Below are 14,599 nucleotides of genomic sequence, written 5' to 3' on the forward strand. Positions count from 1 at the left end.
AATGATCGTGAAACTACATATATTATTATACAATTTTAAAGAAATAAACAAAATTCATCAAAATAAAGACTATGATGCAATAATAAATTAATGATCCACATAAATAAAAAACAATTTTTGGGTATTTACTTATGTTTTTGTCCTTAGCGCAGGAATTATCATTTTACATAATAATCTCGTTTATTAGTTTTATGACTAACGCTTCTCTTGCATTGACCGGCGTCAGATGTCGATAAAGCACTTGTTGATCAACAAAAAATTACTTTTAACCACTACAATTTAAGCCACCAGAGATCTCCCCAATTTATAAATACAATCAATTGCTTAGATCTACTTTCTATATTTTTATTTTTAGTTTCTCTGCATTTAAAATTTTTAAAAGAAAATTTAAAAGATATAATCGAAAAGTAGATAAAAATTGTCAAAGCATAAATAATAATAATAGGTAAACCGAGAAAGGGGATCAAACTCATTTTTAAATAGAAAAGGAAATTAGTAGGAAAAGCAAGGAGTGAGAAAAAAAAGTGAATTAAGTTATTTTTATGGGTTCGAAAAATACTCTCTTAAGACAGAGAATTAGAAAGTGGAGGATAATGATCCATGGTAGTTTGATCTCACTTGGCCACCATGCACTATAAACCATAGCATATACTTTCTAGAAGCTTGTATAGCCACTATATATATATAGTAGTTGAACAATGGAAGACTCAAGTTATATATGGAGTTCCAACTAACTAAATCAATTCACAAATTCCACCAAAGACATGCATGGGTCATGCTATCAAATTAAAGTGGTTAATGAGTCATCATAAAATCAAGTGACTGAATTGTCTTTTATTTCCTATAATCACATTTTTTAATTTATACTTATGGTTTCAACTGTGATTCTATAAATTAAAATAGTTCTGTCACCCAATTATTACAATAGATGTTCAAGAAGATCATAATTTTGAAACATAATCTTATAATAAAATTATTCTAGCGTTTAGATCATAACTTTTTGTGTTACATTTAAAAATCATAACCTAAAGATATCTATACTTATGATTTTGAACCGTGATATAAAATAATCTATAATCACTTTTTTAAACTTTAATTCAAAAAAGAAAAATCTACAATAACGGTATTACAAAAGCATGACCTGAAAAAATATATTTTGGTCATGGAGGCTGATTAATTCCACATTTTCTGAAAAACCAACGAAAATTCTATTATATCTTGATTTGCCAAATAACCATATTAGTCCAAATTTGGAACTATATCAGCCACTTAATTAAATATGTATATCAAAATTCTTGAAAAGATTAAGCAGTCAGGCTGCAAAGAATATTACACAAAATTTTATTAGAATAATATTATTTTGATCTCTAATATTTATGCTAAATTTTAATTTGGTCATTAACATTTTAAATGTTCTATTTCAGTTTTAAAAACGTCCTATTTTATTTGAAAAAAGTTTTAAACGAATTTAATATTGTCCCACCATTAAATTTAATATGAACAATTAGCATATTAAAGAGTCAATAACATTGATTTTAGTGTGTAAATAAAATCGATTCATCAACGATCATCAATTTAATTAAAAGTTTTTTCTTTGATTTTGGATCGTTAATGATTGATTGATAGAATTTTAGAATTTTTTTTGTGCAAAAAGAAGATTAAGAAGAAGTAGAAGTATTATAAGAAGGTTTCGACTATATTTTTCTAACATAAAGAAGAAGATATAACTTAACCATAATATTGTTAATAATAACGTTACTCGTTTCATTAATTATTCGTGTCAAAGAATCCGTTTGAATTTCTTTTTAAAAAATGTTTAAAATATTAGAGACCAAATTAAAATTTAGTCCAAATATTAAAACTAAAGATATTACTTTACCCTTTTATTTATCAATAATGCTCCACATCCATGTAATTTTCTTAACCAAGTCAACCAAATTCTTTTTGCTTCACGTACCCACCACGTTTTAACGTAAAGTTTCTTTCTCAACGTAGAGCTTCTCTTTCTTAATGTAAAGCTTCTCTTCGTTCTTCTTCCTCAACATAAAGCTTCTCGTCGTTCTTCTCTGCTCTGATTTTCTTCTTCATAAAACTTTGTTTTCTTTTTCGTTTTCAGATTTTGATCGGCATTGCATTTATATTCTTCGTTTTCTTCTTCATTTTTAGATTTCAGATTTTTTTGTTTTGTTTTCAGATTTCAATAGCGTATCAAAAAAATGAATGATTCAAGTTCAAATTAGTTGAATGAGAGCGATTTGGATTATTCTTTTGAATCGAATCAAGTGGACGAGGTTTGGATTATTCAATTTTGAATTCAATGGAATGGAATGCAATCGTTAAATCCATTTGTTTAGGAACACCATTTTCGGTTTATTTGGTATTATCAATGGTTTTGTTTTGATAATATTTTTAGTTCATTCGAGATGCAGGAGTTTCTGAATTTAAATTTATATAATGGACAATTTTCGGTTCATTTGGTATTTATACAATGGTTTTATTTTGATAATATTTTTGGCTCATTCTTCAACGATTTTGAATTGAACGTAATTAAATAAAGTGATAATGAATAGAATTTGGATAGAATGCTGAAGTTTTTGAATTTACAGAATGCACATGTTTCGGTTCATTAGTTATTACACAATGGTGTTGTTATAACAATATTTTGGTTCATTTTACAGTCTAGGTGTGTTGTAGACAAACAATTTATTCCAAAGGTTGGGACGACTTTCAAGACACTAGAAGAAGTTGAAAAGTTATACAAAGATTATTCTAAACTTGCTGATTTTTCTACGAAAATAAGGAACACCACTCGGAAGAGAAATGAGATTAAGAATCAACTAATTACATGTAGTAGAGAGGGAAGTGGAAATCTAAGATATCTCCAACTCTAAAGACAAACCCCTCGGCTAGAATAAACTGTCCTGCCGAGATTTATGTACATATATTGAAGAACATTGGTCTTTGGACAATTTTGAAAGTTATTCTGAATCATTCATGCCCTTGTTGTCTAGATCGAGCAGAGATGCTTAAAAAACACAGGGAGCTAAGCATGTTTGTGCGTCGTACCATTGAAGACAACGAGGAAGCCAGAATCAGACCAAATAAAACATATTTGTCACCACCAAAAATGAGCCATGACCGGCGCTCAAGAAAATAATCCCCAAGCAAGCCTAACCGACTCAAATATAAGTTGAATAAGAAAGTTACAAATATTTTAAATAAATTTACAGTTTCTAAAATGAATAATTACATATTTTTAATAAAAGGTAAAGTAAATAAATATGGATGCATTCTGCCTGTGACATATGAAGCATATACTTCTAGGAACTTGACAAAGAATAAGTACTCAGTGCAGATCGTTTCTCTTGAACAGAAAATCTCACATAGTCAAGTATTTGTTCCTGAAAAAATATTTTTAGAAAAATAGGGTGAGTTTTGCAACTCAGTGACTAGACAATACATTTATAATCCACATGAGACTATATAAACATTATTATCAAGAAATTTTTAATTAGAAAATAGGAGTTGATAGTAATAAGCAATGTTCTAAAAACTGGACCGAACCGGCCGATTGAACCGGTCGAATCGGGAACCGGCAATGAAAACAGTTCGGTCTGCCACTAATAACCGCCCATCTGCAAACCGTTCGAAAACCGCTGAACCGGCCAAGAACCGGTCGGTCGGACTGGACCGGTAACGCGGTTTTTAATAAACGCACCGTTTTTATTAAAAGAAAAAAAAGAAAAAACCCACGTTCAGCCCCTTCACTCACTCACTCACTCATCCCTCCTTCCCCCAACAGTCCAACACACCCTCCTCACACGTTTTCTCTTAAGAGCTTTTTGGTTTTGCCCTCAAACAAACCCTAGCCATCTAACCTCCACCACCGGCGCAGGGAGTGAGGCACTACCGCCGTCCATCGCGCTGTCGTCGTGCTCCAGGTCTCCAACCCCTGTTCATTCTCACAGTCTCGCCAATTGCAGCTTCTTCGTTGAGATCGACATTCGCGTCTGGTTTTCGTCTTCTCAACCGCACTTCTGCCGTCGTCAGTCGTCGTGTCCGTCGCCTGATCGCCATTGTCCGTCGCACTCAACAGATCTTCCTCACACTCTGCCCAAACTGCTCACTCCTCCACGCCGCGCGCCTCCTCCACGTCACCGGAGCCCTTGGTCCTGAGAGTCTCGTGTTCGATTGTCACGGCAGAGGGCCATATACCAACGTTGCCGATGGCCGGATTCTAAAGTGGGAAGGAAATGAAGTTGGTTGGACTTAGTTTGCTGTCACCTATTCCAATAGGTACCAAAATGTGAACTTGTTTCTAAAATGGTGAACTTCATGTGAATTTGAGGGTTGATATGCCTTAGTTTTTGTTGAAAATAGTGAGTATTTAAATTGATCTAGATTTTTTTGGAGATTTATTAGTTTTAGAATCAAAAGTTTTATTTATTGTGTTTTTGTGTTCTGGGTTTGCTAGTGGCTGAAGACTTGATATGAGGATTTGGACACCTTAATGAATATTCCTTCTCTGTTCTTAGTTCTGATCAGAACATTGATTTTTTTGGGGGATTCTGTTAGTGCTACTAATTGAAACTTGAATCATGGAATGATTAGCTCTGTTTTGGATTGAATGATTACTGATTAGTTGATTCATTTTAGTCCTGTTTTTGTTCTTTGTGTTGTTCTGTGTTGAGTTTTGTTTATGAGTAATTAAATGCACGAAACAGGAATAAGATTGCTAATTTCTTTTGTGACTTTCATTGTTCTTTTCCCCTTATTGTGCTGCTGTTGTTGTTATGCTGCCGTTTTGTTATCGCACTGCGATTGTGTGATCACTGATCAGTGTTTTGAATTTGGAATTTGTGATTAATAACTTGTTAAGCTGCTGTTGTTGTTATGCTGCTGTTTTGTAATAGTTGTTGCTGAATGCTAAAAATGGAAATCAAATCAAATGCTGGTTGTTGCTGAATGAGTAGCCTAGCTGCCTGCCAATGCCATATATAAATAAACTGATGAATGATGATGATGATGGTAGTGGAAGGAGAGTCAAAGTGTATAGGTAGTTGGTGATATGTTATGCTTTCTTATTCAATGACTATTTGTTAATTGTTATGTTGATACCTCAACTTGGAAACAACACTAGATCCTGTTTATGGCTTGCTCAACAAAAAGAATCTGTTGCTAAGGGAGCTCTCTTACAACAGATGAACGCAACGCTGCCTAAGATTAAACCAAAAAGGTCATCTTGCAAGATTCAGATTCATGTTCAGTTAGCATAATACCACAAAATAATCAACATTTTCTAACTGAACTAGCTCAACATTCTTTTGAAATTGATAATCCTTTGAGTATTTTTTTCACTATTTAACTTTTGAGTTTGTATTTTGATAAGATTATATGAATTTGGTTGATGAATTTTTGTGTAGTGTTTTAAATTTGGAAGATATTTTAGGATGTTTATTTATTTATTTATTATTTTATTGTAAAACGGTTTTTCCGGTTGAACCATCGGTTAGACCGATTAGACCAATAAACCAGTAAACCAGTGATTAGAACGGTTTGATGACCGGTCCGGTTTTCAGAACCTTGGTAATAAGTGAATCAATAAGGGAGTTCTCATACAGAAAGCAAATCAAAAGTCCACACATAGGCGGCTCCACCTCTATGGGTAGCCCTTTCTTCTAGTGTGTCCATACGGAATAACAGATCCAACGTGTAGTCTACACGTTAGGCTAGCAACGCCCCTGCTAGTTGAGGTCTGAGCCAGATGCATCTAGGTTAACGTCATAACTGCCGTTAACTACGGTTTTCTAATACGAGCCTCCCAAACCAATTCAAAACATATAATTTCAAATACAACCAATCTTTGATCTTTCAAATATATACAGTATCAAATTAAATCAATAATACTTTCTAATAAAAAAATCTTTTTCAATCATATGAAATGTCGAATATACTTTACAAATTCAGAGCATATAAGTGAGTATCCATAATACTTTAATGTTACAAAAACACATTCAAATAAAATTAATATTCTAAAATAATACAAAACTTCATCAAACATATATACAGTCTCATGTGCATATTAAAATCTAAATTTTATAAAAATAAATATTTAGTTCTAATAAATCCATTTTTAAAATCAAATTCAAATCCTTGGTTGATAACTTGTAAGTATAATCATAAATTCAAGCAGCATATATCAAAATAATTATAGATGTAAAGCCAAATAATTATAAATGTAAAGTCTACTCACAACGTGGTCCCAAGGGACCGAAGAGACCAAACCCGAAGTGTGAAATTAAAGGGTGAGGAGGATCGATGTAGAGTGAAATGAAAAGACATAGGATTTGGACCAGGGCAGCGGAAAGTTGCAGCTACAACAACAGTAGCAATGACCATAGCACCCGGAGAAAATATAGTATTCAATTTGAATGGAAGACAACAAGAAATAGTGCTGGAAAATCCAAGGTAAAGCAAAGGTTCAATAAAATCAGAATGGCAGAATACGAAAGTGAAACAGATTCAAGGGAAAAGAGCGAACCAGAATGGCAACAATGGCAGCGCTGCTTCTTCTCCCTCACGAACTCGCCTCCTTCTCCCTCCTCTGTTCGCGGCTCACAGCGGCGGCAACAGCTTCATCAATGGCGACGCAGCAGTGGTAAGGGAACGGTGGTCTCCGATGGTGTGCTAGGTAGCAACCAGGTGCAACAAAGCTGGCGGCGTCCTCTCCTCCATCACGTTTCCCACAGCGGCAGCTCTCTGCCTCAACGTCTCACTCTCTCCCCTCTTCGTCAGCGCCGGTGGCGACGCGTGGGACAGCGGCTCCACGGCAGTGAGGCGCGATGCTGGCGTGCTCCAAGGCGATGGCAGTGACAATGGACAGCCTCCCCTTCCTCCTCTTCTCCGTTCCCTCACTCTCCCCTTTTCCTTTTCTTTGCTTCCGTTCCTTCTCCCTCTTTCTCTGAAATGTGTGTGTGTGTGTGTGTGTGTGTGTGAAATGACTAAAATACATATATAAGAAATAAGTAAAATCTTTCAAAAAAATCTTGGGATATTACAATATCAGTCATTTGTAGCAGCAGCGGACAATCATCGGGAACTAAGTTTTATTAAAAAAGATGCGAGACGATTTGGCAAGACGATGCCCAAGAATAAAGACAAGTACTTATTAAGAATGAAAGAAAAGAATCAAAATTTCTTTTTTGAGCTTAACCTTGAAGCTAATTGCTCCATCAAAAATGCATTTTGGGCCGATGTAAGAAGCATGACTGCATACGAGTATTTTGGAGATGTTGTTTCATTTCATACCACTTACAACACAAACAGGTATTTGGTTCACTGCGATATAGTTTTCAGTTCATAGAGCCAACAAATTTCAGTTCATAACTGTTTTAAGTGTCCATTTTTGCAGGTAGAATCTAATTTTTAGTTCTTTTGTAGGTGTGAATCACCACGGTCAGTCGACACTTTTTGGATGTGTTTTGATGAAAAATAAAGACATCCAGTCATTCAAATGGTTATTCAAATGTTGACTTTGTTACATGGGAAGGAAGGTACCAAAAGGGATTCTTATCAATCAATGTGCATCAATGCAAAGGGCTATTAAGACCTGTATGCCAAAAACAATTTATCAGTAGTGCATTTGGCAAATCAGGAAGAAGATCCCAAGCAAATTAAACTACTACAAGCGACATAAAAAAATCGAACAAGAGATGAGTCACGTTGTTTGGAACTCGTTAACAAAAGAGGGATTTGGCAAAAATTGGAATGATTTTCTCACAAAGTATGGTGTTAGAGGCAATAAGTGGCTTTCAGGTAACCGAGGTTTCATTCGAATTAATTGATGATGTTACTTTTTCGTGAAAATGAGTATAACTTTTGGTTCATTTGTGTCTGATTTTTTGTTCATTTTGCAAAGTTATTTGAAGATCTTCATTTATGGATTCCAGTTTATCTCGATCATCACTTTTGGGTCGGGATGAGAAGCACACAAAGGAACGATATCATGCATGCTTTTTTTAACAAGTTTATCACACGCAATAGATCCTTGATTTAATTTGTGAAGAAATATGATAATTGCTTAGGAAGCAGAGAGCAAAGCGAGAGAGAATTTGATGCTGCAGATTTTCACACCGTGATACCGTGTGCAATAAAATCACCAATAGAGGCTCATTTCAACATGTGTATACTCACGAGAAGTTTAGAGAAGTTCAAGAATAATTCATAGAAAAGGTGAAGTGCATCACAAGATAAACACATTCCAATCTAGGTTTTACGTCATATGAAGTTGTAGAGCAGGTTTCTAACTCAACATTCAACAAGTTTGTTGTTACTTACGACACAATATCACGCGAAGTAAAGTGCCAGTGCTTGTTGTTTGAGTCAAGGGGTATAGTGTGTCGTCATTCTCTGAGTATCTTAAGCTTTGAGTGAGTAGATAAAGTAGCACCAAAATATATATTGGAATGCTGGAGTAAGAACATAAAGAGGAGGCATACACACATCAAGAGCAGCCAAGACGAGCCTCTACTGGAGCCAAGAAGCAAGAGATTCGACGATTTGGTGTTTCAATTTCACAATATTTGTAAATTTGCATCAAAATTTGAGAAGCTGACTGGAATTTTATACCGGACTTTTGATAATGTCATGGCTGAGATGCAAGAATATCAAGCAAAAAGTAAAGGTAAAAATTCATTATCTCACGAAGACTCTACGTTGAGTAATGTTAACGACCATCAAACCCCCCCACGTGTTAGAACAAGAGGATGTTCCAAGAACATATTGGGATCAAATATAGAAAAAAAATCACAAATGCAACAACAAAAAAAAAAGAAAAAACCAGCTCTAAGCGAGGTAACATTGATGTGCTTTTGATTAGGGAAAAATTTGTTTGTGTATTTTTCTAATATACGATTTATTTTCTTTTTTTCAGTTGAACCTTTTAGATGGTGGATTAATGATTCAGTCAAGCTCTAGCTTTTATTATGCATAGGATATGAATTATCCCAGAGAGGATTTTAGAAGTTTCGGTTTTTATTAACATAAATTTTGATTCATTTGAGTTCTAGACATATAATGAGGGTTAATTTCTTATTTATGTTATTTTTTATTGAATAGTCACTTTTTTATTTTTCAAATTAGCTTCTGCAATTGTGTTATGTCAAAAATTTAGGTGTTTCTGAAATTGAATAGTGATATATACAATTTTTTCTGTTCATTTTGTGCAATAATTTCGATTTATTTGTGTTTTTGGCGCTCTTGATGTTTGATAAATATATTGAATCCATTTACTGTGAACCTAGATTCATTCAATACAGCACAGACAGTTCCAACAGATAAATCAAAAGGAATTAAAGAAAAAAATTTTAAATATATATATATATTAACATTTACAACGAGTCAAAGAAGAAGTGTTTGCTTTTTTATAATTCTTTACAAATTAATGTTAATTACAATTCCTTACAACGAGTCAAAGATTGAACATATAATCTATTTACTTTCTATATTCCCAGATGAGAATTTACAAAAAGGACTTGAGAGGGTAACGGATGGCTTTGGGAGTCTTATCTCTTCAGATACCTCAATGACTTTGTCTCTTAATTTATTTATCTTGTCTAAGAGAATGATTGGACCATATTTCCGCCTAAAATCATCTATTTCTTCCTACAATTCAATTAAAAGAAATTACCTAATTTGAACCCAAATGAAATAGGAAATGAACCGAAATTTATTAATTTAGAAATTACTTACCTACTTTCAGTTTTTACATTTATATTTTCCATTTTTTATCTTTTCATGATCAATTGTTTTCAGCCATTTCATCACATATATCCCGCAATCATAACTAAGAAAGAAATGAGAAAGTAAAATATTATTAATAAGAGAGACACAGCATATTAATAATAGCACTATAGCAAAGAAAGATTTTACGATATTCATTGACCGCTAATCATAATATACGGTGCTTCAACCCTTTCTTCCTTGTCCACCATCAAAGGTTCTACCCCCAGCATAGACCCTCATCTGGAATACTATTAAGCCCTAAAAAGGATACAAAAAGTATACTTCAATTCCGTAATAATTGAAAGAAACCAAGCCTACAAGCAATGCTCAATCAGGAACAAGGAGTGATTGATAATGGCTAGAAATAAGAGATAATTTACAACAAAAGTATGTATTGTGTAAATAACTTATAACGAATTTGTTCAAAGCTATTCTTTCTTCAGGTATATCTTTTTTCTTTTTCTTGATGGGGTCAAGCACATGGAAGGCCTTCTTCTTAACATCAGCAATCCACAACCACTGATGCCCTCTATAGCAAACTAATGCAAACAGCTAAAGTTTGAAAAAAGGACAGAATATTTCAGTTTAAATGTTAACAAGCGACAAAATTATTAAAGAGGTTTTAGAAATCACAACTTACAAATGGATGCGATTCCAGTTTTCTTTTGTCCAAAAAAGGCAGGAAATCCTTAAATTCATTGATCCGGTAGGCCTTCTTAGTGTTTGGATCAAGGTTCTGAAAACCGGATCGGTCATCAAACCGCTCTAGTCACTGGTTCACTGGTCTAACCGGTCCAACCGGTGGTTCAACTAGAAAAACCGTTTTAAAATAGAATAATAAATAAATTATAAATAAACATCCTAAAATACAATTATAGTCTAATATAAATCTTAAAATATCTTCAAAATTTAAAACACTACATAAAATATCATCAACTAAATACATATGATCTTATCAAAATCCAAACTCAAAAGTTAAAGAGTAAAAAAGCATATCTAAACACATAACATAATGTGAAGAGGTAACACAACTACACAAGAGATTAACACAATGGTTTGTTCAAGCTTGCATAACTTCCTGAAAAATAGTACCTTTCAATGGATCTAAACACATACACAAACACAAATAATTAGTAATTCAATTTAACAACACTGCCTAATTATATTCTATAACTTAGTCCATATTTTTCAGTTGTTTTGAGAACAACCCTTTTTGTGTAACCTCCAATTATCACGTAAAAGAATCTTTGCCCATATGATATATAAAAGTTCAAGAGTTCCAAATCAACAACAATAAATACCTTAACATTCCCACATATCCAAATCAAAAAAACAAGACACAAGCCAAAGATTCAGTTGGCAAGAACACAGTCACAAAATGAAGATGCTGAAATTCAAGTTTCTTCAGACTCTTCTGTTGATTTTCTATGCCAAACACACCATAGCAAAAAACAACATAGAACAATCCAAAAAAATACATAGTCCACATGGAGAAGTCCACCATGCCAGCAAGTTTCAATGATCACCACAATTGGTTTGAATCATCATTGCAATCAGTATCAGAATCAGCAGAGATGCTATACACCTACAAGCATGTAGTCCATGGCTTCTCGACAAGGCTAACTAACCAAGAAGCCGAGGCGCTCTTGAAGCAACCAGGAATCCTTTCGCTCATACCGGAGCGTAAATACGAGCTTCACACAACAAGAACACCATACTTCCTTGGATTGGATCTAACTCTTGCTAGTTTGGATAGATTTAGCACCCATTTACCAGCCTCTGTGGCAGAGAGTGAGGTAATTATTGGAGTAGTAGACAGTGGTATATCCGTATATGGCCTACAACACAATGAAAAATAAAACAATCCTCAACAAGACCATATAAAAATTCTACCTACAGCATTCAACAATATTGCAACAAACAAATTAGGAGCCATCAGAACCAGTAAAATACTATCAGCAACTGGTAAAACAAATTTTAATACATACAGATTTTCACCATACATACAGAACCATACATACAAATTTGCAAATTTGTAAAATTTCCACCATTAGCAACCAGCAAATACAAGACAGAACCAAAAGAAGAATTGAAGAACTAACCTTTAGAACCAAACTTGAAACAAAGACCAAAGCAGACTTGAAGCAGACTTGAAGAAAATGGAACAAAAATTGAAGAAGAAGACCAAACCCTCAGTGAAGATGAAGACGAGAAGCCACTAACCTGGGTCCGTGCTTAGAAGCCAGCGAGGATGAAGAGCCGAAGAGGACCTGCCAAGTTACTGGGTTAGGCGGTGATGATGGAGGACCTGGGTTAGGCGGTGACGATGGAGGAAGAAGCGGCGTTGCTGAGGACCTGGGTTAGGCAGCGACAATGGAGGGCTAGGCGGCTAGGGTTTCTTCGATTTAGAGTTCTCCACTCTCCAGTACATGAATGAATGAATGGTTGGGGGAAGAGGGGGGGGGGTTGGGTCACGAGGGGGGGTTGGGAATGACCTGGATCCGTTTCTTTTTTCTTTTACAACTAAAAAATGGCGTCGTTTTATCCGAACCGGTCGGTTACCGGTTCGGTCCAACCGGCCGATTTTTGGCCGGTTCGACGGTTTTCTACTGGTTTTCTTTCGAGCGGTTATAGGGGGAGGATCGGATCGCTTGCATCGCCAATTCGTAGTTGAACCGTCGTTTTATCCGAACCATCCGGTTATCGGTCCAGCCCAACTGGATGGTTCTCAGCCGGTTCGACAATTTTCTACCGGTTTTCTTTCGAGCGGTCCTGGGGAAAGACCGAACTGCTTGCATCGCCGGTTCCCGATTGAATCGGTTCAATCGGCCAATCCGGTCCGATTTTCAGAACCATGGTTTGGATCAATGTAGTTGACCTTATGCTTCCCCAACATTAAATTCTGCAAAATGAACCTCAGTTAAATTATAAATGAATCGAAATTATATCAGATTTGAACTAGTAGTAAAAAAATCTTAATCATCAACAAGAACACATCGACTTCATTTTTGGATTCAAATGAACCTCAACTAAACTAATAAATGAACCGAAACTAAATCAGATTTAAACTAGCAGTCATATATATTCTATCAGCAAGAAAGCATATTTCAATTCATTTCTACATGCAAATGAATTAAACTAAGAGATGAACCGAGTTTTTTAAGGAATAAAATATTTAGTGAATACTTAACAGTAGTATTAAGTGAACTTAACTCAATTCACAAATAAACTAAATTTGGTTCAAATTTGAACAAAACATCATAAACATTCAATCAGCAAGAAAAATAAATCAAATTCTTCATCAAAAAATTATTTAAGGAATAAAAAATTTGTCCTACTACAATATCTGTTGGTACATAGTATATTTCTTCATCAAATCTATGACATTTTCTATTGTTGAGAAGCATACACATTGCAGAGACCACCTATAGGATGAAAATTTATTAGATATATGGGTCAAAGAGTTTACCGTATTTTCTACATCTTGTATGGGTCTTAGAGACATGAAGTAGAATCTAGTCCCCTCTAAATGCGCTTTGTGGTCCAACATGAATATGGTTTCGTACTCATTGGTTGAATCATCTTTGTAAACCTTTGTTTGTGTCATCCAATGATAACATTTCTCCCTCAACTCCTCTGTTATTTCTTTTTCTTTCACTGGAGTCATGTACCCTTCAGGGGTGCTCAAACTCGGCTCCGCACTTGTTTCCTCAGCATATTGCAATGTTGCTATCACCCCAACATCCATCACTGCCACTACCAACATTTTAAGTTGTGTTACCGTTGGTTGAGACGTCGAGAAACTTATGCCAAGGCTGAAGGAAGGTGTATCATCTTCCCAATGCCGAGGACGAGGAGAACTGCAAGATGACAAAGGAAAGTTTTAAGTAATAATAAAAAAAAGTATTATGATATAACATCAAAACTAATAATAACAATTTTAAGTAGAACTTACACATTAAGAGGAGTTTCTTACTCAATTTTCCTTGCAAAAAATTCTTCGCAGGCCTGGTGTTAGGGTTCCGAAGGGCAGCTGTATTAAACAGAAAAGAGTTCAATAATGAACCAAAATTACATCAGATTTGAACTAGCAATAAAAAAAGATCAATCATCAACAATAACACATCGAATTTATTTCTGGATTCAAATGAACCTCAAATAAATCAAGAAATGAATCAAAATTACATTAGATTTGAACTAGCAGTAAAAAAAAGCTCAATCATCAACAGGAACACATCAAATTCATTTCTGGATTTTAATGAACCTCAAATAAACTAAGGAATAAACTGAAATTACTATTATATACCATCAAAACTAATACAAAGGATTTTAAATAAAACTTACACATTAAGAGGTGCTTCTTGCTCCGATTGCCTTGCCGGAGCTTCTTCGCAAGCTTGCTATTGGGGTTCCAAACCGGCAATAAGTACTTCATATTTGGCATTATTGCTGCTTGCTTTGAAGGACAAACATAGAGAGTGTTCCAAATCAATTCCATTACTATCTTCAAGGAGAATTCCAGCTCCACATCCTTGTGAATTAGAGGCACCATCTACATAAAGCGTCCATTCAAATGGCATGTCATCGAAATTGGGAGCAGTAAATTTGGCGACGAAATCCGCTAGGTATTGTGATTTAATGGATCCTTGGCTTTGATATCTGATATCAAACCCAGGCAGCTTGATAGACCATTTTATTAGTCGTCCAGCTAATTCTAGTTTTGTTAGCACTTGCCGTAGTGGTTGCTCAGTCCAAACATTAATGATATAGCTCTGGAAATAAGGTCGGAGACGTTTAGCTGAAAATACCAAAGCCA

This window comes from Arachis ipaensis, chromosome B02, assembly GCF_000816755.2.
Source record: "Arachis ipaensis cultivar K30076 chromosome B02, Araip1.1, whole genome shotgun sequence".
Classification (NCBI taxonomy): domain Eukaryota; kingdom Viridiplantae; phylum Streptophyta; class Magnoliopsida; order Fabales; family Fabaceae; genus Arachis; species Arachis ipaensis.